At 38.7% G+C, this 10,692-nt stretch overlaps 1 pseudogene; it reads left to right on the plus strand.

The window, feature by feature from the left end:
- The window catches only part of LOC119512832, a 75,923-nt pseudogene extending 72,612 nt beyond the window's left edge, over positions 1-3,311 (plus strand).
- The last annotated feature ends 7,381 nt before the right edge of the window (positions 3,312-10,692 follow it).

Below are 10,692 nucleotides of genomic sequence, written 5' to 3' on the forward strand. Positions count from 1 at the left end.
TTTTAAATTAAAGTATAAGGGTATTGAAACTAGCAAAAATATTTCCCTGTATGAAAATTTCAGAGGCTTGGGTAGTCACCTTCTCCCCAAATCCCACAACTGCTACAAATATTGTAAAGGAAGATACAATTCATTGAATGCCAGGACCTTTAATCAATACTTAGATCTTCCTTTACATCCAGCATTTTATTTGTGGTTCTCAATTAATTTCTTATTTTACATCCCTCCTTCAACCAACTTAAAAAAAAAAAAAATTGGAGTGGGGGGAGAGTTTGACTGTTTGCTATGTGGGGAAATTGACCATGAAGGCACACATTAAATGGTTGATCATAAAATAAAGTACTCTTGGCATAGAGCACAATGACAAAATAGCACAGCATTAAACTTATTTTAATTAAAATGGCCCTTCTCTGGCTGGTGCACTGAACTGTTCCCAATGCTAGGAAGAAACCAGTAAGAGCCATAAAGAGCCTAAATGAGGAGCTAAGGTACCCCATTTAATTAATTCCAACCTTCTGTCCATCTCCATATAAGTTCCTGAAGTTTAAGTGTTTGGCATGGCCTTCATGGTGACAGCACTGGGTAGACTTTGTGACCATTTGGTAAAGGATTCCAACAGAAGGGTGTAGGTGTGGGATGATTAATCAGGGTTGGTGGCAATCGCTGGCTAACATTGCTAAACCCTTTCTCTCCATCCCTTCCCGTGAACCCAAGTGATAGAATTCAAAGCAGAAGGGAGCAGAGTGGTAAGGACAAGTCCTGTGCACCAAAACAGCAGGTATTTGCCTACATAGTTTTTGTGGATGCTGTTGGTGCCCCACTCTGATACCCTTTCCACACCAGGTCTGCACCCCTACCTCAGCTGCCCTGAGTGATGGCTGATAACTCATGGCTGCCCCTTCTCTGGCAAAACGCCCTCCACCAAATGCCTGGGAGGCTTATGTCCAAAGACCTTGACCAGTGGCTGTTGGACAATGGAGTGTACAAGGCCAGGCTCTTGATCAAGACCAACTCTTCAGTGCAATTTGTGCTTCATTAAAGTTTACTCATAGACCCTTGTCTTGTTTATCTTTTTTTCCTACCATTATGCTTTTCTCACTCCCCTTGTCCTCAGAGCCTACCTCAATAAAGCATGTGGAAATAATCTCAGTCTTAGGCTCTGCTTCTAAGATCTGTCACTTAAGACAACATTGTGCCTGGTGATTTTAAGAGAGGCTAAAACACCCAGGTCACATTATACCACCATATTAGCTAAGGTTTTGTTTTACTAGCAATATATATAACCAGTAAAACAAAACTTTAGCTAATATATATATGTACATTATATATATATATATAATCCCTTTATTGTTAATACTATGGAAAAATTGTTTGCGTTTGTGAATGTGTAAATGTATGCATTTATGGAATATATGCGGACATAAGATTCATAATGGTGGAAACATCTTGATGCTGTCTCAGCATATGACTAAATATGCAAAGCCATTATCATATGTGGCAACAATTATATTCATATCTGATATTTACGGTCTTTACTCTTCCTTCTACTTTCTAAATTTGCTATGATGTTATGTTTCTATTCAGCATTAAAGAGCATAAAATAGATATAAAATACAATGATAACCAATATAATATCGAGGAAGCCATTCCCTTGGTGTTGGGAAGGTCTTGCTAAATGAAGCGGTTCTGCAGGTGAGGGTGGGGATACAGGGGGGAAAGGTCATTATCAGACACAGGAAGTGCCCCCCTGAAAAGCAGAAAGAAGAAGAATCAGAGAGTTGAGGATGTATTGTTTTGGGGAGTGGATTGATTCTTGAGTGAGCAGAACTTAACTTAGTGAGTAATTCCAACTTGTTTACCAGAGAAACCTCCAGGGTAAATATATTCTAATTCAAAGTTGCATGATTTCCAGATGGCATCTAACAACAGGGAGAGAGCGCCTCCACTTTGGACTGAGTATAGTGTAGTCCCTGATTGCAGATTTTCTTCACTCCACCACAGGGAGGTTCTCCAATCACTGCGCATCCCAACGAGTAAAGAGCCTAATATCTCAGGCCCAAATTTATCTTCTCATTAAGTGTTCAAATCTCTTCACCACAGGAGACTGTTGGCTCACTGGTGATACCGTTTTCCCAAATCATAGGGTCTGAGGCTAGAATATGTGCGTATGGCAATGATGCTGCACTATGATATAATATAATTTTTAAATGCCATCTATAGACCATTTAGGTCCAAATAAAAATTTAAATTATTAGCCTTTCAAAATTGCACTTCAGACTCGCCTCGCAGAGGCACCGAAGTGTGCAGACGGAGGGGAGCGGGTCGTCGCGGCCAGCGCACAGGGAGGTGCCGCGACGGCCACCTGAGGGCCAGCGGGGGAGCGCGCCCGGCCACCCCGCGCATCCCTGGAGCCGCGCTCCCACGCAGCCAGCGCGGCCAGGGCGAGGGGCGCCCAGCAAAAGGAGACTACACTGCTGCACCTCTTCGCTGGCGGCTGTGGGGGCACATTGGTGCTATTTTCACTTGTCCACTAGAAGCCATTAGGACCAAGCTGCGGTCGTCACGATTAGCTCCTCGACAGCCTGGTATCCGCAGGTCCAGCTGGGGACCATTAGTGGAGAAGGAATGGCCAATCTTGGGGAAAGTGGGACGAAAGCCACTTTTTAGAGGCTTGGATCCAAATTCGCTTGGAGTTGCTCCATCAAGGGCTGCGTACTTTGCATGTTACTTCAAAGCTAAAGAGCGATTTAATAGTGTTTTTATCCCTAATAGCAATGTTGTACATATTTCTCAGCTGGCTCTGCAACTTTTGTCACAAATTCTTTAATGAATTCTATATGGATGGGTAAAATTTGGATGCAGCTGGAATGCAGATTGAGAGACCTCAAGCAGATGAATACCTTCCAGTATGCATGCTGTGTTTACCAAATGTTGGGATTTCAGAAACTATAATCTGTTTTGCTATTTATGAAAGTGTGAAGAAGTTTCTGAAAGAAGATTGATTAGATTCTTCTACAAATGGGACTGAGGAAAATTCCACACTTTTTTTCCTAGACTCGGGGCAAGGACTGCGGTTTCTGAGAAATGTGCCTCCTCTGTTACTTACCCACATGAAGTCTTAGGACTATGCCCCACCAGGAAGGCCCCATGTACAAGTCTTTCATCCAGAACCCTCACCTGGTGTTTCAGGGAAGACGGTTATCTTGCCTTTTATAGAGGATGTCCAGCTTATCATGCAGATTCCAAAAACTGCCATTGCATTTTCTACCTATAAGTTAATTGTGTACCTGTTAGAAGATCATACTCAGTAACAGGTCAGAAAATTGTGCTCTAGAATAAAACTGAAAAACTCTGGACAGGTTTTTTTTGTGTTTTTGTTTGTTTGTTTGTTTGTTTTCCCATTGATGTTTAGAATGTGGGACAGTTGAAACAGGTAAAGCCAAAAAAAAAAAAAAATGTCTGTCTCACATCACCTGTTGGACATTTCCTTTTTGATTCATGCTTTCTGGAAAGTTTTAATTTATTAATTCTACTAGTTAATCATAATTTTTTTGTTTTAATTCAAGAGGATTCAGGATTAAGCAGCAACTATATTAAACCATACTATTTAATTTTTAAAAATTGCACACGTACTTTAGGTAGCCCCTTATTATATACATTGATGTCTTGGTGGTTTGAAGCTATGTATTCCAGCAAAACACATGCCCAATCTCAATCCTTTCCTGTGGGTGGGAACCCATTTTAAATAGGACCTTTTGATGAGGTTGTTTCAGTTAAGGTGTGGCCCAGCTGAGTCCGGACGAGTCTTCATCTTATTACTGAAGGCCTTAGAGGGAAGGCCACAGGGAGGGAGCAGCCAGAAACTGAACATCAACAGAAACCAAAAAAGAAGCGAGAAGACATGAGAGGCCACCATGTGCTTTGCAATGTGACAGAGAAGCCAAGGACCAAGGATCACCAGCAGTCAGCCCCAGAACAGCAGACTTCACCTTGATGATGCCTTGAGTTTGGACTTCCAGCCTCAAAACCATATGATCAAAAAATTCCTGTTGCTTAAGCCAACCCATTGCCTGGCATTTGCTTTAGCAATGACGAAACTAAAGCAAGTCACTAATAGAGGATGCTAAAATTGTCTCCTATGATGATATGAAAGAGAGATAACCAGTGTCAAGTCTATTTAAATGAACATTTATTAAAAGTACATAAGAAAAGAACCTGTTTGTAATAAAAATGTTTCTTTAACTGAAACATTTCTTTGAATATTAAGAGAAAGCATAAATTAAATCCTATCAGCATTTTGTGGCATCAGTAGTATAACACCAAGGACTGAATCCAGTGGTCTCACCATTTTTGCCATAATAGACCTGATGCTCTGATTTTCATCTGTGCTGTGATTACAAAGCATGCCAAATTTATTTCAAATGATAAAAGTTGGTAGCCTCTACCATCCCCAGCCTGATTGCCCCAAGTATTTCCCATTGTAATATCCCCCATCCACCCACTCATGCTTATGTCTGGGAGTCTCTGATGAGGTGCCTCACAGCAGCAGTCACCTACTGTGCTAGTTTGGATGTATTATGTCACCCAAAATGCATGTTCTTTAATGTAAACTTGTGGAGGCAGATGTATTAGTGCTGATTAGGTTGGAATCTTTGGATTAGGTTGTTACCATGGAGATGTGACCCTCCCAACTGTGCGTAATACCTTTGATTAGATTATTTCCTTGGAGGTGTGGTCCTGCCCATTCAGTGTGGGTCTTGATTCAATCTTCTGGGGTTCTGTATAAGAGCTCAGAGAGAAGGAGCTCACTGTTGCTGCTGCAGCTTAGAGACACATTTTGAAGCTGGCCATTAAAAGCTGACACTGACGTTTTGGAGAACACTGTTTTGAAATGTAACCTGGGAGCCAAGCAGATGCCAGCCACATGCCTTCCCAGCTAACAGAGGTTTTCTGTATGTCATTGGCCTTCCATCACTGAAGGTATATTTCTGTTGATGCCTTAATTTGGACATTTTCATGGTCTTCAGACTGTAAATTTGCAACCAAATAAACCCCCTTTATAAAAGCCAATCCCTTTCTGGTATTTTGCATAATGGCAGCATTAGCAAACCAGAACACGACTATTCTTCCTGCCCTTCTCAGGCTGTGGCCACCTTTAATTCCACTCAGCGGTCTCTTCCTCTTGTCATCGACAGTCTTCAGTACTCTTGTCTTAGGGAGTGTTCATGAATTGCTGGATTCTGTTCAGAGGCAGGAGGGTGGCCTCCTCTCTCAGTCTCTACCCTCTGGGTCCAGTATCTGCCATCACAAAGACTCACTGGAGTTCCAGACTCTCGTACACTCTGTCTGTTGTGAGTTCCTAATTCCTCTATGCAAAGGTGTTCACACTCACTCCAAGGGTGTGAAGAAGGAATAATTGTCAAAGAACAAACCCAGAAATAACTGGGAGGAGGAGGGAGGGGATTTTTAATGGCAGCTGATCACATCAAAATGCATGTGATAATTACAGGAAAATATACTCATCGATGATACTGTCTTGGGGTATTCTAGTTACTCCACTCATTTAAATTGTGTCCTGTGGCAAGTCACAGCATTTCTGATCTTCAGTTTCCTCCTCTGTAGACCCCAGCTAACTCAGACTAGCAGAGGCTCTATGAATCTCCCTCAATATTGTCTACAGCAAAAGTATAACTCTAGTAAAGATTGGCTTTGGTACTCCCACTCAGTCCCACATTTATTAACTTTCCCTCATCCTTCTTATACCTAGTTCCAAAAGAAACTTACTTCATTGATAAAGCAATGATTAATTCATTAAAATTAAATAATATACAATGTTAATTAATTTAAACTAATTTAGAGCAATTCTTACATCCTGGCATTTTGCTAGTCTTAGGTGTGGAAAAATTAGATTGTGCCATCTCTTCTTCAAGGAGTATAAGATTAGGTGGGGAAAGTGAACAAAGTAGTAGAGAATCACATATCAATTACTGCACTCAGTATAAGCAAGGGAGAATATGAATACAAAAGGGAGAGGCATCAAAGTCCAGAAATGTTCTCTTAGAGTACAAAGCAGGTTTTGAGGAATGAATAGAAGTTCATAAGGAAACAAAGAATGGGAGTTGATTCCAGGTACAGGCACAGATATGTAAAATCTCATCAAGCAGAGGAGTATGGCCATCCCTGCACTGAGAGGCAGGGCTGGGAAGTGGGGAGTAAGCAGATGGCAGGATTTAGAAAAGGGAAGTAAGTCAATATAGGTGGGCTAACCAAAGAAGTTTGATTTTTATCCTGAAAGCTACTAGAAACCATTGAAGGCTTTTAAGAAGGACATCAACTTGATCAGATTTGACAAGATGAGATATTACCTAAAAGCTAAAGCAATGGCTGATAAGGTTTAATCCTGGGCATCTGTGCACTTAACCCAAGAGAGGCAATATCCTTGGTGACATAATCAAAGGTATAATTTGGTGGAACATATTTTACTATTAAATCTGCAGGATTAAATTTATTAATCCTTGTGCAATAATGGTTTTAACTAAGTAGGGAAGGGGGAGGGATAGTTTTCCCAATAAGACTTCAGTATACCCAGCCATTTCTTCAACTGCTTCATAGAGTTTCTATCTTTGAGGTTCTTCCCCAGGAGATTAAGTTGCATTCCAGCTCCTGCAATAAGGAAGAGAGGTTTCAGAGGCCACCCTCAGGGGAGAAGGGTATTGTCCAGATGCTTTCTAAGTTGATACTGCAGGAAGAAAAAGCAGAATAATATGAAAACTGCAGAAGCCCACGCACTGCTCTGATCCTTGGGACAACATAGAAATTTTTTGGTCTAAATTCACATTTTGCCACTGTTATTTAATTCAGTGGCCTAAATTTCCAATATTGTTTGCATTATCACTATTTATAGGCTGTCCCTGATGTCTCTTGCAAACTAGTGCCAATCTAGTCTTCCTCAAGCCTGTGCATATGCGTCTATGTGTGGCTGCCCCATTCAGAATCTTTCAGTGACTTTAGAGGAGTTTGGTCTGAAAATCTGACCTGATATCTGAGTGCCTCTACAATCGGACCCTCTCTTACACTTGAGGCTCCTTGTAATCCCATTATTACTCTTAAATATTAGGGAAATCCCAATGTAACTTCAAATTACATTTTTATGAATGAGTTGGAAGGCAGAAAATAGTACCTGTGACTGTAAAAACTTTGTAAAACACTTGGAGTCTAATAAATCACTCATTGTTTCTGTTATCTTTTTTTTTTTTTTTTTGGTTTATTTTTTTCACAATGAATGCCTTAGGATCATTTAAAGCCAGGGCTGTGTACTTGACAGTACCTGAGTACACATTAGAATTATCTTGGGATTTTTCAAGTATATTAATTCTTGAGACTCATTCCCAGAATTTTGGATCTGGGCTGCATCCTGGGCATCAGTGATATTTAATATCTCCCAGAAAAAGTATGTATTGTAGCTATCTTGAGAAATCTAAAATGAATGCCAGGGTTACCAAAAACCAAACGTTGGAGATAAGAAGAGAGTGCTGTATTTCATGTTAGTGAATTATTCTTAAAGTATAGCTTCAAAATAATTGAGTATCTAGGACAAAATCTAATGAAAAGTGGAAAGATATTTATAAGGAAATGTGTGACATATTATATTACCAAGTGTGAGTTCCATCTCTGTTATGGCAGATAAGTGCTTCACCTCAAGCTACTTAAAAGCAAATATAGAGAATATCTGGAAAGTACCTAGAGAAAAAGGACACATCAAATATAGGGGAAAATCACATCAGACATTATTGAGGCCAGAAGGTGTGGGGCAACATATTTTAAGTGACATTAAATGAAAAATTAAATAGAATTCTTATTTGGTGAATACCTGCTTCAAGAATAAGGCAAAACAAATATTTTCAGATGAAAGAAAACTAAAAGGATTCGTCAGCAGTTGACCAGCATTATGATAAATGCTAAAGGAAGTTCTTCAGGCTTAAAGGAAATTAATACCTTGGAGAAACTTGTATCTCAAGTAGGAATCTACAAGTTTGGAAATGGTACAGGCATATGTTGTTTTATTATGCTTTGCTTTATTGCACGTCACAGATACTGTGTTTTTTAAAATTGAAGGTTTGACACAACCCTGCTTCATCCAAGTCTATCAGTACCATTTTCCAACAGCAAGTGCTCACTTTGGGTGTGTGTCATATTTTAATTAAGGTATGTACATTCGTTTTTAGACATAATGCTATTGCACACTTAGTAGACTACAGTATACTGTAAAGATAACTTTTTCATGCACTGGGAAACCAAAAAATTCATTTGATTCACTTTATTTTTATAGTGACTTTATAATGGTGGTTTGGAACTGAACTCACAATATCTCTGTGGGATGCTTGTTGTATATGTGGGTAAATATAACTGAACCCACAATATCTCTGTGGGATGCTTATTGTATAGGGACACTTGATAAAAATAAAGGAGGCAATTCATTAGAAAGACACAAAGGTCATGATTATCTATTTGCCTCCTAAAATAGCCACAGAACGTGTGAAGGAAAAATGGACAGAATTAAATGGAAAAATAGACAAAAATCACAATAAGAATTTTTAAAAATTAACTTTGCAAATGATAGAATTAGACAGAAAACAGCTTATGGACCTGTCAGAGCTAGATAGAACTGATAAAGCTAGAACAATGCTAATAAACATTGGCCTAACTGATACTTGGAAAGCACTATACCGACAGCTGAGGGTAAACATTTGCTTTGCATGGACATGTTTCACCAAGAAAGTACTTAGGCTAACCTAAAGAGCTAAGTCTCATTACATTTAAAAGAATCGAATTCATAATGAATATGTTTCAATAAGACATTTAGGAAACCCAAAATATTTGGAAATTAAACAACACACTTCTAAATAACCCATGGATCAAAGAAGAACCCAGAAGAAAAAAAAAGGAAAATATTTTTAACCAATTAAAAAGTAAATCAAATCTTTGGGTTATAGTTAAAATAGTGGCTAGAGGGTGACTTCAAGCTTTAAATTATTATGTGAGAAAGCAAAACAGGTTTACTTTTTTAAAAATTTAATTTTATTGAGATGGTTAACATGCCATACAATTATCCAAAGATCCAAAGTGCACAATCAGTTGCCCTCGGTACCATCATACAGCTGTGCACCCATCACCACAATTAAATTTTTTTCTAATTTTTAGAACATTTTCATAACTCCAGAAAAGAAATGGAGATAAAGAAGAAAACTCAGTTCCTCCCCTACCCCTAACCACCCCCCCATTGTTGACTCATAGTATTTGTTACTGTTGATTAGAGACTGCTAAAACACTGGTAACTGTAGTACATAGTTTGCAATAGGTATATTTTTTCCCTATATACCCCTCTATTATTAGCTTCTAGTTATAGTGTCATACATTTGTTCTAGTTCATGAAAAAGATTTCTAATATTTGTACAGTTTAATCATGGAGATTTTCCACCACAACATTCACTCTTTTATACATTCCTGTCTTTTAACCTCCAACTTTCCTTCTGGTGACATACGTGACTCTAAGCTTCACCTTTCCACCACATTCACATACCATTCAGCAATGTTAGTTATTCTCACCATAGTGTGCTACCATGGTCCACTTCCAAACACTTAGGTTCAACCTAGTTGAACATTCTGCTTATAATAAGCAACCGCTACCCATTCTTTAGCCTCGTTCTGTACCCTGTTAACTTAAATTTCATGTCTATGTGTTTACATATTATAATTAGTTCATATCAGTGAGACTATGCAATATTTGTCCTTATGTGTCTGACTTATTTCACTCAATATAGTGCCCTCATGGTTTCTTCATCAACCCATTTTTTTAAGATGGTTTTGTTCACCCACCATACTTTCTGTCCTAAGTAAACAATCTATGGTTCCCTGTATAGTTATATATTTATGTATTCACAACCATCACCACTATCTATATAAGGACATCTTCATTTCTTTCCACAAAGAAGGAGAAAGAGTCAAAGAAGGTAAAGAGAAAAAAGAAAAACAAAAAGAAAGAAAGAAAAAAATGACAGCTAAAAAGCAGCAACAGGAAAGATAGAATTAAACTAAAGTAGAATAAATGAGTCAGACAACATCACCAATGCCAAGAGTCCCATAGCCCTCCCTTATGCCCCTCTCTTACAGGCATTTAGCTTTGTATATTGCCTTTGTTACATTAGAGAAAGCATAATACATAGTTTCTGTTAACTATAGTCTCTAGTTTGCATTGATTGTATTTTTCCCCAATACCACCTATTTTTAACATCTTGCAAGGTTGATATTCATTTATTCTCCCTCATGTAAAAACATTTGTACATTATCACAATTGTTGAGCACTCTAGGTTTCACTGAGTTATGCAGTCCAAGTCTTCATCTTTCCTCTTTTGTTCTGGTGTCCCACATGCTCCTAACCTTCCTCTTTCAACCATACCCACAGTCATCTTTGTTTAGTGTACTTACATTGTTGTGCTACCATCACCCAGAATTGTGTTCCAAATTTCTCATTCCTGTCTTTGCCTATCTGTCTATAATGCTCCCTTTTGTATTTCCAGTAACACTGGTATCTAATTCACAAACATGTCTGTCAGAGAATATATTAAACTCTCCCTCATATTTGAATGACAGTTTTGCTGGATATAGGATTCTTGGCCGGTAGTTTTTTTCTTT

This window comes from Choloepus didactylus, chromosome 17 (assembly GCF_015220235.1).
Source record: "Choloepus didactylus isolate mChoDid1 chromosome 17, mChoDid1.pri, whole genome shotgun sequence".
In the NCBI taxonomy this organism is placed as follows: domain Eukaryota; kingdom Metazoa; phylum Chordata; class Mammalia; order Pilosa; family Megalonychidae; genus Choloepus; species Choloepus didactylus.